The sequence below is a fragment of the Hemitrygon akajei genome, chromosome 2, assembly GCF_048418815.1.
Source record: "Hemitrygon akajei chromosome 2, sHemAka1.3, whole genome shotgun sequence".
In the NCBI taxonomy this organism is placed as follows: domain Eukaryota; kingdom Metazoa; phylum Chordata; class Chondrichthyes; order Myliobatiformes; family Dasyatidae; genus Hemitrygon; species Hemitrygon akajei.
This window is the reverse complement of record NC_133125.1, coordinates 12282477-12296779: the sequence shown is the minus strand read 5'-3', so window position 1 is coordinate 12296779 and position 14303 is coordinate 12282477.

Here is a 14303-nt window from a genome sequence, read left to right as displayed (position 1 = left end):
TGATCTCCCCTTAAGGTAGCCATTCCTGGGTTTGGAGGCCTTTCTGCGTGGGTGTGTGGTAAAGGGACTCGTTTTGCTGCTGCTGTTCCGGTTCTCTTGTTGTTGCTCGTGTTGTTCTGCTGAATGTTGTGGGCATGCTATGCTGACGCAGGAATGTGTGGTGCCCCCAGCACATCCTTGGGTGTGTAGGCTGTTAAAGCAAATGACACACTTCACTGTATATTTTCAGATACATGTGATGAATGAATCATCAATCACTGAAGAAGATAGAAGGTGATTTTAACCACCTACCTTGTGAAGTGATTGCAGGAGTTGTTGGGTTTTCACTCTGGAAATCAAAGACAGCATTCCCTGAAATCTCCCCATTCTGCTGGAGGCTCCCTTCATCCAAATAAACTTCCTTCCTGTCAATTTCTTGCTCTGGGATTAGCATGGCGGTGCCACTCGTGTTGACTCAGTCTGTGTTTTGTACTAAACGTTTCATTGCAGATGGTTGAAACCAAGTTATTCCGAGGGCTCTTTGCATTTGCCGTAGTGCAAGCAATAGAGGGGAGCACGCCAATCCCCTTGCACTTAGTACAGGTTGCCTTAATGGAACAGATTTGATGTTTTTTCCTTGTGCGAGCAGAAAGCATCTATAGTATATTAGCATACATGTCTTATCTTCTATCAACCGTACATCATTCAGCTTGACCAGGACTCTTACAATGATCTCATGGGATAGCCCCATCTCTGTGTCTGAAATATTTCAAAGTTCAAAGTAAATTTATTATTCAAGTATGTGTGACTCACCTTATACTACCCTGAGATTCATCTTCTTGCAGGCATTCATGGTAGAAATACACTAGACTCAATGAAGCTGAGTCCATTGTGTTCTGTGGTCAGTTCAGTGTAGTGGTGAGTGAAGTTATCCACTCCGATTCAAGAGACTAATAGCTGAGGAGTAATAAATGTTCCTGAACCTGGTGGTGTGGGACCTAAGGCTCCTGTATCTCCTTCCCATTGACAGCACCTCGATGGGTGGGATGTCCATCCTGTCTCAGGCAATGCAAGATCCAAGGCAAAAGCATGCAGTATTTGTTACTACCTGTCTGGCAGTGAACAATCGGAACAGGTATCTACTTCAAAGATATAGTCTCAATTAGAACTTAAAGGGGAACTTTTAAGAGCTTCAGTGATGATACATTGACAGCTTTTCATGAGGCAGAAAATCTGAATGAAACGTTAGAGCTTTTGACATTATATTATAGCACTTGTCCAGAACTGCTGTTCTGAGATGGTTGGTCTACTGAAGAATGGTCATGAAATGATATCAGAGAAAAACCACAAGTAATTCAGCAGTTGTCTGTCACTCTGTTGGGCTCCTTATGTTGTTCCAAGTTAAAACAATGTTTTTAAGAGTGTTTATATTTCATTTAAGGCAGGGGTGTCAAACTCATTTTAGGTCACGGGCCGGATTGAGCAAAATGCAGCTTCATGCGGGCTGGATCAGTCGGACGCGTGCGAACGCAGCTTTCGTTGCCTCCGTTTTTTCAGCCTGCTCTCATGTGTCTCAGTCTCTGCTATAACTACAAAGTGTTTCACTTTACAAATTCCGTTTCTTATGAAGAAGACTGCTGAGCAAGACTGACGAATAAACACTAAAAACCCTGAAAACCTGGTACCTGAATAAACTCAGCATTAGCCATATCATACGCCATAGGCGCTTCGATTACTGGGGCCAGCTTTAATAATAATTAGATATTATCTCGCGGGCCAAAGATAATTCCACCGCGGGCCTTAAGTTTGACATATATGATTTAAGGGATTATTGGTACGTTGGCTCCAGAAGTGTGATGACACCTGCACATTCTTTGCTGATTTGATTTGATGCAAATGAACATTTCACTGAATGTTAAGATGTGACAAATACATTTAATCTTTATTTATACTTTTCACCTTTACGGCATAATCAATTTTAATTTCCACTGAAGTCAACAGAAAGTAAAATCTTTCAGAGGTGTAGCAAGCAAACAAACCCTGCAAGTACTCTGAATCTGTAAATCAATTATACGAGACTCTGAATCTGTAAATCAATTATATAAGAGTAAATTTGCTCTTTAGGCCATTGTGAACAGCAGGCTTTGTCTTCAGTGTTGTATGTTAGGATTTCAAATCCGAGGGAGGCAGGTGGAAGTGATTCCAAATCGGAGCCAGGTTTATTATCACGGACAGGTCACGAAATTTGTTGTTTTGTGGTAGCAATACAGTGCAATACATAAAAGAACTTTAAAAGTTCAAAGTAAATTTATTATCAAAGTACATATATGTCACCATACACCACCATGAGATTCATTTTCTTGTAGGCATTCACAGGGGGCAGAGTTAAGATGGAGCTAAATGGCAACCTTTTTGAGTTCATCAATGGAAACAGCTTAAGTTCCTCTCTTTAATGTCTTTTTTTTTCTTTTCAAAGTGTCTTGGGTTCTCACTTCTCACTCCTTTATCTCTTTCACCAATCGACCTCTCAGTTCTTTACTTCACCCCTCCACACTCCCAATTTCACCTCTCACCTCCTACCTTGTACTTCTTCCTCCTCCCCCCCACTTACTTTGACTTCTCATCTTTTTTTCTCCAGTCCCGATGAAGAGTCTCTGCCTGAAACGTTGACAGATCAGTTTAGTTGGCCATCTGTTTACTAATTTAATTGGTTCAGCACAACATTGTGGGCCAAAGGGCCTGTTCCTTTGTTATATTGTTCTACACTCTATGGAATTATCCTCTCAGCATTTATCGGGTCTAGTTAATATTTCAATAATATTGCCTTTCTTTGGTTGAGGAAATAATGTTCTTCTAATTCCCAATGAGAGGAGTCCCAATCTATCTTTCCTCTTCAGATACCTCCATCATACTTCAATCATCCTAGAGGTAAACAGTCACTGTTTTGGGCTGAGACCCTTCATCAGGATGTGGACCAAAACATTAATTGTTTATTCCTTTCCACTAACGCTGCCTGATCTGGTAGGTTCCTCTAGCATTTAGTATGTGGTATTCTAGATTTTCAGCATCTAGCATGTGGAAACCATAGAAAGGGTGCAGAGGAGATTTACAAGAGTGTTGCCTGGATTGGGGAGCATGCCTTATGAGAATAGGTTGAGTGAACTCGGCCTTTTTTCCTTAGAGTGATGGAGGATAAGAGGTAACCTGATGGAGGTGTATAAGATGATGAGAGGCATTGATAGTGTGGATAGTCAGAAGCTTTTTCCCAGGGCTGAAATGGCTGGCACAGTTTTAAGGTACTTGGAAGTAGGTACAGAGGAGATATCAGGGGTAAGTTTTTTACACAGAGAGTGGTGAGTGTGTGGAATGGGCTGCCGGTGATGGTGGTAGAGGTGGAAATGATAGGGTCTTTTAAGAGACTCCTGGACAGGTGTATGGAGCTCAGAAAGTAGAGGGCTATGGGTAACCCTAGGTAATTTCTCAGGTAAGGCCATTCGGCACAGCTTTGTGGGCCGAAGGGCCTGTATTGTGCTGTAGGTTTTCTATGTTTCTATCTACAGAATCTCTTGTATTTCACATTCTAGTGAACCCTCTCCAAACTGTCTCCATTTAGTAATATCTTTCCTTAACTTGGATGACAGAAATTTTCACTGTGCTCTCAATATGGTCTTAGTACTGTGTCAGGTCCTGGTGAAAGGTCTTGGCCTAAAACAATGGCACTTTATTCCTCTAAATAGATGCTGCCTGACCTGCTGAGTCCCCCAAAACTTTGTGACCATAATCAAAGGCCCCATCCACCCCAGAAATTCTCTGCTCTCACCTCTTCCATTGGGCAGAAGATATATAAGCTCGAAAGCACATGCCACCAGATTCAAGGACAGTTTCTAATCCACAGTCGTCAGAGTCTGAATCGATCTCTTTTGTGATAAATTGGATCTACCTCATTATGATCCAACTCTTCATTGCTTACCTGCACTACACTTTTGTCGTAGCTTTTATTCTTTCAAATTTACACCACACCAGCAAATTTCCACAGCAGTATCGTGGAGAGTATTCTGACTTGTTGCATCACCATCTAGAGGGGACTGCTAATTCACAGGATCAGAAAAATCCGCGAAGTGTTGTAAGCTCAGTCATGGGCACTAGCCTCCCCGATAAAGAGGGCATCTTCAAACCGCAATGCCTCTAAAAGGCAGCATCCATCGTGAAGAACCCTTACTGCCCAGGACATGCCCTCTCCTCATTATCATCAGGGAGGAGGCACAGGAGCCTGAAAACACACGCGCATCATTTTAGGTACAACTTCCTTGCCTCTGCCATCAGATTACTGAATGGCCCATGAACACTACCTCACTATTTTCCCTCTTTTTGCGCTGCCTATTTATTTTTTAAAAATATATTGTTATTGTAACAAAGTATTTTTAGGTGTATTGCACTGTACTACTACCACAAAAGAACAAATTTCATGACATAGTGACAATAAACCTGATTCTGATTCTTATTTAATGGGCATTGTTGTTGTTTTACCTTATTCTAGCTGAATACATTGAATCAGAATCAGGTTGATTATCACCGGCATGTGTCGTAAAATTTGTTAACTTAGCAGCAGCAGTTCAATGCAATATATAATATAGAAGAAAAATAATAAATAAATAAATAAATACATCATTTACAATATGAATAGGTTATAAATTGTGCAAAAAGCAAAACTAATATATATATTTTTTAAATGAGGTAGTGTTCATTGGTTCAATGTCCATTTAGGAATCGGACAGCAGAAGGGAAGAAGCTGTTCCTGAATCGCTGAGTGTGTGCCTTCAGGCTTCTGTACCTCCTACCTGATGGTGACAGTGAGAAAAGGGAATGCCCTGGGTGCTGGAGGTCCTTAATAATGGATGCTGCCTTTCTGAGACACCACTCCTTGAAGATGTGCTGGGTACTTTGTAGGCTAGTACCCGAGATGAAGTCGACTAAATTTACAACTCTCCACAGCTTCAAATTAAATAATGATTTGATCTGTCTGAACAGTATGGAGGACAAACTTTCACTGTGACAATAATAAGCTAATTTCAATACAGATACAGATTAATCTGCTGAGATCTTCTTGCAGCCTATTTCTCTACCCCAGATTCCAACGTCTGCAGGCTCTTGTATCTCCATGATGCCTCACCTTCTTGAATACACAACCAGTTAGAGCACAAATTCTTATCCAAAATGTCAGATGTTGAAAACGTTAACACCTTTAAGCTCCTACTGAAATTTTGTCACTGTCCTGTTTATAACCTTACCATTCTCACAATTCTTAAATATCTCCTCATCAAGTGTTAAGAGAGTCATCAGGTGACAGCTGCCTAGCAAGATGAACTGGGTAACACACACAATGCTGGAGGAACTCAGCAGGCCAGGCAGCATCTATGGAAAAAAGTACGGTTGACATTTCAGGCCGGGACCCTTCATCAGGACTGGAGAAAAAAAGAAATGGAGTCAGAGTAAGAAGGTGGGGGGAGGGGAGGAAGAAACACAAGGTGATTGGCGAAATCGGGAGGGGGAGATTTGAAGTAAAGAGCTGGGAAGTTGATTGGCGAAAGATATACAGGGCTGGAGAAAGGGGAATCTGATAGGAGAGGACAGAAAGCCATGGAAGAAGGAAAAAGAGAAGGAGCACCAGACAGATGTGATAGGAGGGTAAGGAGATAAGGCATGAGAGGGAAATGGGAATGGACAATGGTGAAGGGAGGGAGGAAGAACCTAATGTAGATTGGGAGACTGCTTTGTCGAGCACCTATGTTCTGTCTGCTAGAAAAAGTGGGATCTCTCAGTGGCTACTTATTTTAATTCCACTTCCCATTTCCATTCTGACATGTCAGTCCATGGTCTCCACTACTGTCGTGATGAGGCCATACTCAGGTTGGAGGAGTAACACCTTATATTCTGTTTGGGTAGCCTCCAATCTGATGGCATAAACATCGATTTCTTGAACTACCAGTAATGCCCTCCCCTTCACTACTCCCCATTCTCTTTCTCACCTTATCTTCCTACCTGCCCATCACCTGCCTCTGGTGATCCTCCCCCTTTTCTTTCTTCCATGGCCTTCTGTCCTCTCCTATCAGATTCCCCCTTTCCAGCTCACTATCTCTTTCACCAATCAACTTCACAGCTCTTTACTTCACCCTTCTCCCCCTCCTGGTTTCACCTGTCTCCTTGTGTTTCTCCTCTCCCCCAACTTCCTTTGACTCCTCAACTTTTTTCTTCAGTCCTGACGAAAGGTCTCAGCCCGAAATGTCGACTGTACTTTTTTCCATTGATGTTGCCTGGCCTGCTGAGTTCCTCCAGCATTTTGTGTGTCTTACATTAGATTTCCGGCATCTGCAGATTTTCCCTTGTTTGAAATGTGTGTTGCACTAATTACAGGTCAAAGGTGTAAGGTTTTGATTCACAAAATCTGAACCAATTCCACAATCGATGGACTCTACAATTCATTTTCTCAGTATTATCTATCTATCTATGCATTTGTTTGTTACTTACTTGCCTATTTATTTGTTTATTTATCTGTTTGTCTATTTATTTAACTATCCATCTATTTATTTATTTGCAGTTTTGGCTTCTTTTGCACATTGCTTGTTAGTCAGTGTTTGTGCGTAGGGTTTCATTGATTCGATTGTATTTCTTTGTTCCACTGTGAATGCCTGCAAGAAATGAAGCTGAAGGTAGAATATGGTGACATGCACGTACTTTGATAAAAAATGTATTTTGAACGTCCGATGGAAATACCCAGATGGATCTGAGAACTGTTAACACTGGAGAGCATTTTCCACTTTGAAAATAGACATTTTCATCTGTAATCTGGACTTGCTTATTCTGAAAGGTCATGCTAGAAATGTACAAAATCCTTAGAATGAAGTATTTTTGAATGAGCTACAGTATATGAATATCATTGCAATAGTAACTTTACTGTTTTTGCCGAGTTATCAACACAAGACAAGGACTTAATATAGGAAAATTATCAAGTAGTGATGTCACACAGTGTTACTTTTTTTATTAGGCCTTTACTTTTGACATGTTGATGAATGGTATCATTTCAAACCCTTCTTCATACTTTGCATATTTTCCTAAAATGAGATGTTATATTGTAGTAGGACAGAAGGTCATTTTTTTATTCATGATCTGGTCAATGTTATTTATAAATCAGTCTAGAACCAGACATTTTCTCATTGGTACTCCATAAGACAATAGTAACACAACCAAGTCTTTTATTCAACTGGAACTTCCTGCTAATATAGATTGTAGGGTAACTTGTTATCCTCAGACTAAACTGTTCATACATTCTTATTGTCATTTGAAGGGAATTCCAATTTACATAATTCTGGGCCAGGAAGTTCCAAATGCTGGAAATCTCTTTTTTTTAAAAAAAATTCAGCAATTAAATTTGAATATTATCATGAAGGGGTTTTAACTGGACTCGCACGCATTTCCCCTTAACAATCATATTCCATCCTGACAGAAATTTATCGGTTTTCAATATAAAGATTGAATTTTAAAGATTCACTCTATTTGTCACATGTACATCAAAACATACAGCGAAACATGTCAGTGACATGCTCGAGGTAGCCTGCCAGTGATACACACTTGCAGCACCAACTTACTAATCCTATCCTGTTTGTCTGGACTATGGAAACCAGAGAGCCCAGTGGAAACCCACATGGTCACAGGGAAAACGTATGAACTCCTTACATACAATGTAAGAATTAAACCCCGATCTTACAGTTGACACACCGTGAAGCAATGCACTAACCACTAAAGCACCTTGACTCCTCTAGACTGTCATCATTGGAACATCCTACCTTCAGCCACAAAGGAATGGGTAATCATATTGCCCATGTCAGGTATCACTACATCCCGTGAAAAATGGGAAGAAAATACATACCTTTTCATTTCACTTCCAGAAGAGTCGATTTAGGGCAATTTTCAAGCAACAGGGCTGAAGAGGATGTTCAGATTTAGTGAAAGTGTAATTAATTTTCTCTAGATTTGTGTTTTTATCTGTCCTGTTGCTCCCTAGAAGAGTTCATCCTTCAAGAGTCACTTTGTCACTTCATCATTTCAAGTTCTAGTTCATTGTCATGTGACTGTACATAGATACAACCACATGAAACAACATTCCTCCAGACCATGGTGCACCCACAAAACATATATCACACACAGCACATAAACCAAAATATTACCACAAAAAGTTTATAAAATATATAATTCAAATGCATTTAGTGTGCAGCACGGGTAGACAGTAAACAGCATAATGAACAGGTTGCTGTCCTAGTGATGAGACCTTAGTGGTGGCAGGTTATTCATTCATCTCACAGCTCAAGGGAAGAAGCTGTTATCCAGTCTGACAGTTCTAGTCCTGATGCTCCCATTTCTCCTTCCTGATGGTAGTGGGTCAAAGAGATTGTGTATATCTTTCACCTCAACAATTTCCTGTCAGTCACCTTATGCTCAGATACTCCAACAGCTCACATAATTTTGTGTACATACAGTCTAGATATATATATATATGATAGAGTGAGAGTGAGAGAGTGTGTGAGAGAGAGAGAGAGTGTGAGAGTGTGAGTGAGAGAGAGTGAGGGAGACTGTCTTAAACAGTGCATCGTGTATTATAAGATTGCTTTTACATTTATATTTATTGTGGTCCTTATCCTTGTGCTTTTTTATGCTGCATCAGATCTGGAGTAACAATCATTTCATTCTCTTTGTTCTCCTTTACGCTCGTGTAATGAAGAATGACAATAAACAATCTTGAATCTTGAATTTATAATATCAGGCAGAAGATACAAAAGTCTGAAAGCACATATTACCGGGTTCAAACACAGCTTGTATCCTGCTGTTATCAGACTCTTGAAGTCCTGTCTGATAAGAAAAAAGAGAAAATGTTAAGACGCTGATCTGCAGACCTGACCAAGGGTCTCGGCCCGAAATGTCGACTTTTCCATAGACACTGCCTGGCCTGCTGAGTTCCTCCAGCATCTTGTGTGTGCTGTGTCACCGTGCTCCTAGCATGCCCATGACTGACTAACCCTCACTGTATATACATCTCGGGGGTGTGGGAGGAAACCGGAGCACCCAAAGGAAACCGACATGATCACAGAGAAAACTTAAAAAACCTCCTTATGGACAGCAGCAGAAACTGGACCCCGATCTGTGATCACTGGCTCTGTAAAGGATGCAATAATCATACACTACGTGCCACCCCTCAGCCTCCTGCTCTTCAATAAGAACAATCGCAGCCTATGCATTCTCACCTTACAAAGCAAGCCCTCCAGTCCCAGCAACCACTCTGTGAATTTGGGGTAATATAATGGTGTAGACTGAAAATAGAAATGTTGAGCGAACTATGTCTTTCTGCTTTGGAGCGAGGGAAGATGAGAGGTGACTGCCAATTGAAGAGCGTGTGGGTATTGTTTGCTGTTTTCAGCAGATTTGTGCTGGTGTGCATGCAGCTGTCGGCATTCATTCACTTACACTTTACACTGTTCCCTTTCTTTCTTGGAACTCGTGTGCCTTTCCTTACTATCATGCCCTTTCACTGTCAATCTCACTCTCCTCTGGACTACTGTACTTAATACTCACACACAATTCTTCCTCCAATCTACTGCACAGTTATTTTCTATATCATGAAGTAAATACTTGTCTGCTTAAAAAAGACAGTTATGCTCAGTTCATTGGCTAGAAAATTAGGTGACATTTGGAACATTTTCAGCTCCTTCTACTTTGTTGATTCTATGATGCCATTAGGAAACATTTGCTGCCTAAAATCATAAAATATATAAAAGTTTCACTGTTTATTGTAGAATATAAACTGTTTTCATCATAATAACCAAAAGTGATTTATAGGCAACGTCTTGAAATTTATTTTGCACATTTATGTATTTGTTTTTTGTTCTGCATTAAAAGTGAATAAAATAGAAATACTGATCTCCAACAGCTGTTTTTGACTCCAATAATGGAAGTTACAATGCACATCAAACACTGTTCCTTCATAACTTTTTGTTTCACGGAATTGTTTCTAATTTTATCTTTAAAATGTTCTATCGTGCATTTCTCCAAAATAAGCCCTTCAGGTTCTGAAGAGAAACTTTAGAAATTAGCCATTAACAAACTTCAGATAAAACTATTGTTTGGAAAAATGTATCGTAAGGTAAGGAACAACACGACGTAAATGGTTAAAACTAGCAATGACCTTTCTTGTGGCAGAAGATAAAGGTGCAAGTGACAGTACAGCAGTGACATTAAGCTTTTCCCTCTCAGCATCTCCTGGACTATTACAGATAATATCCACAATTAAGGCCAATCCTACTCTCTGTAGGAGATCTCTGTAGATGTTCAAATAAAGTTTGAAATCAACTTCTTTGGAAGGAGTGATTCTGCATTTTGGAATTTATTTCAGAATTAGTTTTATTATCACAGACTTATATAACGTGAATTTTGTAGTTTTACAACAGTGGTTCAGTGCAAAGGCATAAAATTATTGTATTGGTTTATTATTGTCACATGTACCAAGATGCAGCATACTGTTTATACAGATCAAATTATTTCACAGTGCATTCAGCTGGAATATGATAAAACACTAACATTGCTACTGGAAAAAGTGCAGTACAGGTAAACAAAGTGTAAGATCACAACAAAAATAGTCTATCTTATCATACAAGAATACATACAAAATGCTGGAGGAACTCAGCAGGCCAGGCAGCATCTATGGAAAAGAGTGAACATTTGATGTTTCGGGCCGAGACCCTTCATCAGGACTGCAGATGAGCATCTTCATTTTCTCTTGTTTGTGCCAGAACAATCCTCACTGATTTGACTTGATGCAAATGACACATTCCACGGTATGTTTTGACGCACATGTGATAAATAAAGCTAATCTTTCTTGTTACTTATTTGTCTTTCTTTCTTTATAACTGCAGTGCAGATAAACTGCTAAGTAAAGCAAGAAAACTGTAGCTGCTGGAAACCTGGAGCAACATGCAAAATGCTGAAGGAACTCTGTAGGTCAGGCAGCGTCTATGGAGGAAAATGGACAGTTGACATTTTGGGTTGAGACTCTTCAGGGTTTAATGCAGAATCTTGGCCTGAGGCATTAACCATCTCTGTCTCTACAGATGCTGCCTGACCCACTGATTCCTTCAGCAATTTTATTTTTTCCCCATCAGATTCCAGCATCTGCAGATGCTTACAGCTCCTAATAACTAAAGCCCACCATGCCTTTTGACCACAGGCCAACCTTTAATTTATTCAGTAACACACACAACATGCTGGAGGAGTTCAGTAGGTCAGGCAGCGTACATGGTGGGGAAATAAACAGGCAATATTTTGAGCTAAGACCATTCATCAAGACTGGAAAAAAAGGGGACGGAAAGAAGGTGGGGCGAGGGAAAGGAAGACAAGCAGCTGGTGATAGGTGAGACCAGGTAAAGGCTGGGGGAGAGGGTGATAATGAAGAAGCTGGGAGGGGATCGGTGGAAGAGGTAAAGGGCTGAAGAAGAAGGAATTGAATAAGAAAGAACAGTGGACCATGGCTTGACCTGCTGAGATCCTCTAGCATTTTTTGTATGTTGCTCAAGGAATCTGGTGGGCTGCCCAGGAGCGCTTTATATTTTGCTAAATGATGGACGTGAAAAGGATGAGCAATGAGGAATATCCCAAGGTGAAAATCAGTAGCAGAGTTTGAATCAGCATCAGAATACTTACTATGATTGGCATGTTGTGAAATCTACTGTTTTGCAGCAGCGGTACAGTGCAAGACACAAAATTACTATAAATTACAAAAATACATAAATGTTGTAAAAGAGAAATAGTGGGGTAGTGTTCATGGATTCACAAATGATGCCTGACCTGCAGAGTTCCTCCAGCATTTTGAGTACGTGCTGAAGGCTTCCAATATCTACAGAATCAGTTGTGTTAATGGGAGAGGTTTTCAAAGATTGAATTGTCACAAGCCTACCTGCAAATGGAGATTGAGGAGTCAAGCAGGAAGTTCCTCATAATCAACATGCACAACAGACTGTTCTGGTATAATCTTCTCATCTTTGGTGTCAAGTCAGCTCCAGTGATTTGGCAAAGAGCAATCGACCAATTGCTGCAAGATATCCCAGTGACACAATGTTACCTTGATGACATCATTGTGACTGGCAAGAATGATGAAGAGCACCTCCAGAATCTTGGTAAAGTGCTTACCAGGATGAGTGAGTATGGTCTGCGTGCAAAGAGAGAGAAATGTAAGATTTTCAAAAATGAATGTGTCACAACTCAGTTCATACTTGGGTCTTGTAAACTCCTTCCACCGGTTTCTCCCAAACATTGCTGCAGTACTGCAGCCATTTAATGCACTGTTACAGACAGGAGGAAAGTGGGAATGATCAAAAAGATGTGAAAGAGCATTCAAGACAACAAAGAGACTAATAACATCTGATGAACTGCTCACCCATTATGACCCATCCCTGCCTATCAGACTGGTGTACGATGCATCCCCTTATGGCATTGGAGCTGTTTTGTCACACTATGAAACATGGATCCGAACGTCCGATTACATTTGCTTCAAGATCACTGATGAGCCGAGAAGCCCCTAGTAGAGAAATTCCACCAATACTTCTTTGGACAAATGTTTACTCTGGTAGCAGACCACCAGCCCCTTGTGCCCATTTCCAATCCCAGGAAGGGAATGCCAGTGATGTCTGCTACCCAGCTGCAACATTGGGCACTTTTCCTTGGAGCCCACTCTTAAGACATAGAATTCAAGGGTACCAAACAACACAACAGCTTGCCATATGTTCCACTGTTGACAACTGAAGAAAAGTCTTCATTCTGTTGCTGAGGTGTTCCTCACAGCATTGGTAGACCAGTTGCTGGTAACACATTCTGAAAAACAAAGAGAAACGAGGAATGACCCAACATTATCAAACGTCAGTGACATCACCATGCAAGGTTGGCCAGCTCACAGTAATCCCATGCTTCCAGAGTTATCAGTGAGACAAGATCAACTCTCTGTATGTTAAAGAACCCTGACGTCTGGATCGCATGTTGTGGTTCCCTCTAAACTGTGCACCAGAGTGTTAGAAAACCTGCATGAAGGATACCTGGGTACAGTCAAGATCAAGAGACTTGCCTGGAGTTAAGTGTGGTGGCCGGGAATAGACAGACAAGCCGTCGAACTTACCTCTCAGTGATGATCATGTTACCAACAGCAACAGAGAAAGTTGTCATTGACAAGACACCAGTCAAACCTGATTCCACTCTGCAGGTCCAAAGGTGCTATCCTGAAAGAAGCAGAGTGCCACCCAAAAGACTGAATCTTTAATATACTGAAGTAAGTTGTGGACTGTTATTGGGAAAACATGCTCATTTGAATAGGATCTGTTAAAAGGAAATTGAATGTTTTGTTCTGTATAGTTTTATTTTACATGTCTGAAAAGAGGATGCTGTCCAAGTTGCATGTCATCTTGGACAATGTCTCCCATCCACTCCATAATGTACTGGTTAGGCACAGGAGTACATTCAGCCAGAGACTCATTCCACTGAGATGTAACACTGAGCGCCATAGGAAGTCATTCCTGCCTGTGGTCATCAAACTTTACAACTCCTCCCTCAGAGTGTCAGACACCCTGAGCCAATAGGCTGGTCCTGGACTAATTTCCACTTGGCATTATTTACTTATTATTATTTAATGATTTATGGTTTTATATTGCTATATTTCTACACTATTCTTGTTTTGTGCAACTGTAACGAAACCCAATTTCCCTCAGGATCAATAAAGTATGTCTGTCTGTCTGTCTAATCCAAAGGGGGAGGAGGTGTAATGTACGGATCTGTTTCTTTTAGTTTGATGACTCCCCTTAGCACTACTTAGTGACTGATAACTTAGACACGCATATTGATTTGTTGCTCTCTTTGCACAGTGAATAGTCATGTTTACTTTTTTTTCCGAGTGTACACCTTTATTTATTTGATATGCAGTTGTACAGACACAACAACAAGCAGCAGAATGTTTATTCCAAAAGAAAGAGTGCTGATTAACTTCAATTCAAATATTGATGATATTTGTACAATTGAGATGAAATGACCTGCTCTGATTCTGACAACTACCTTTGGAATATTTTCTTTTAAAAATCAGGCTAAATAGAAACCATTTAAGAAACTCTTAAATGGTTTCTACTTTTCTTGGTCTCTATAAATGTCTTCATTATGGACATTTAAGTAACTCTTAGATAAGCTCATGGATGACAGCAAAGTGGAGGGCTGTGTAAGAGGGAAAAGTTAGAATGATGTTGGAGTAG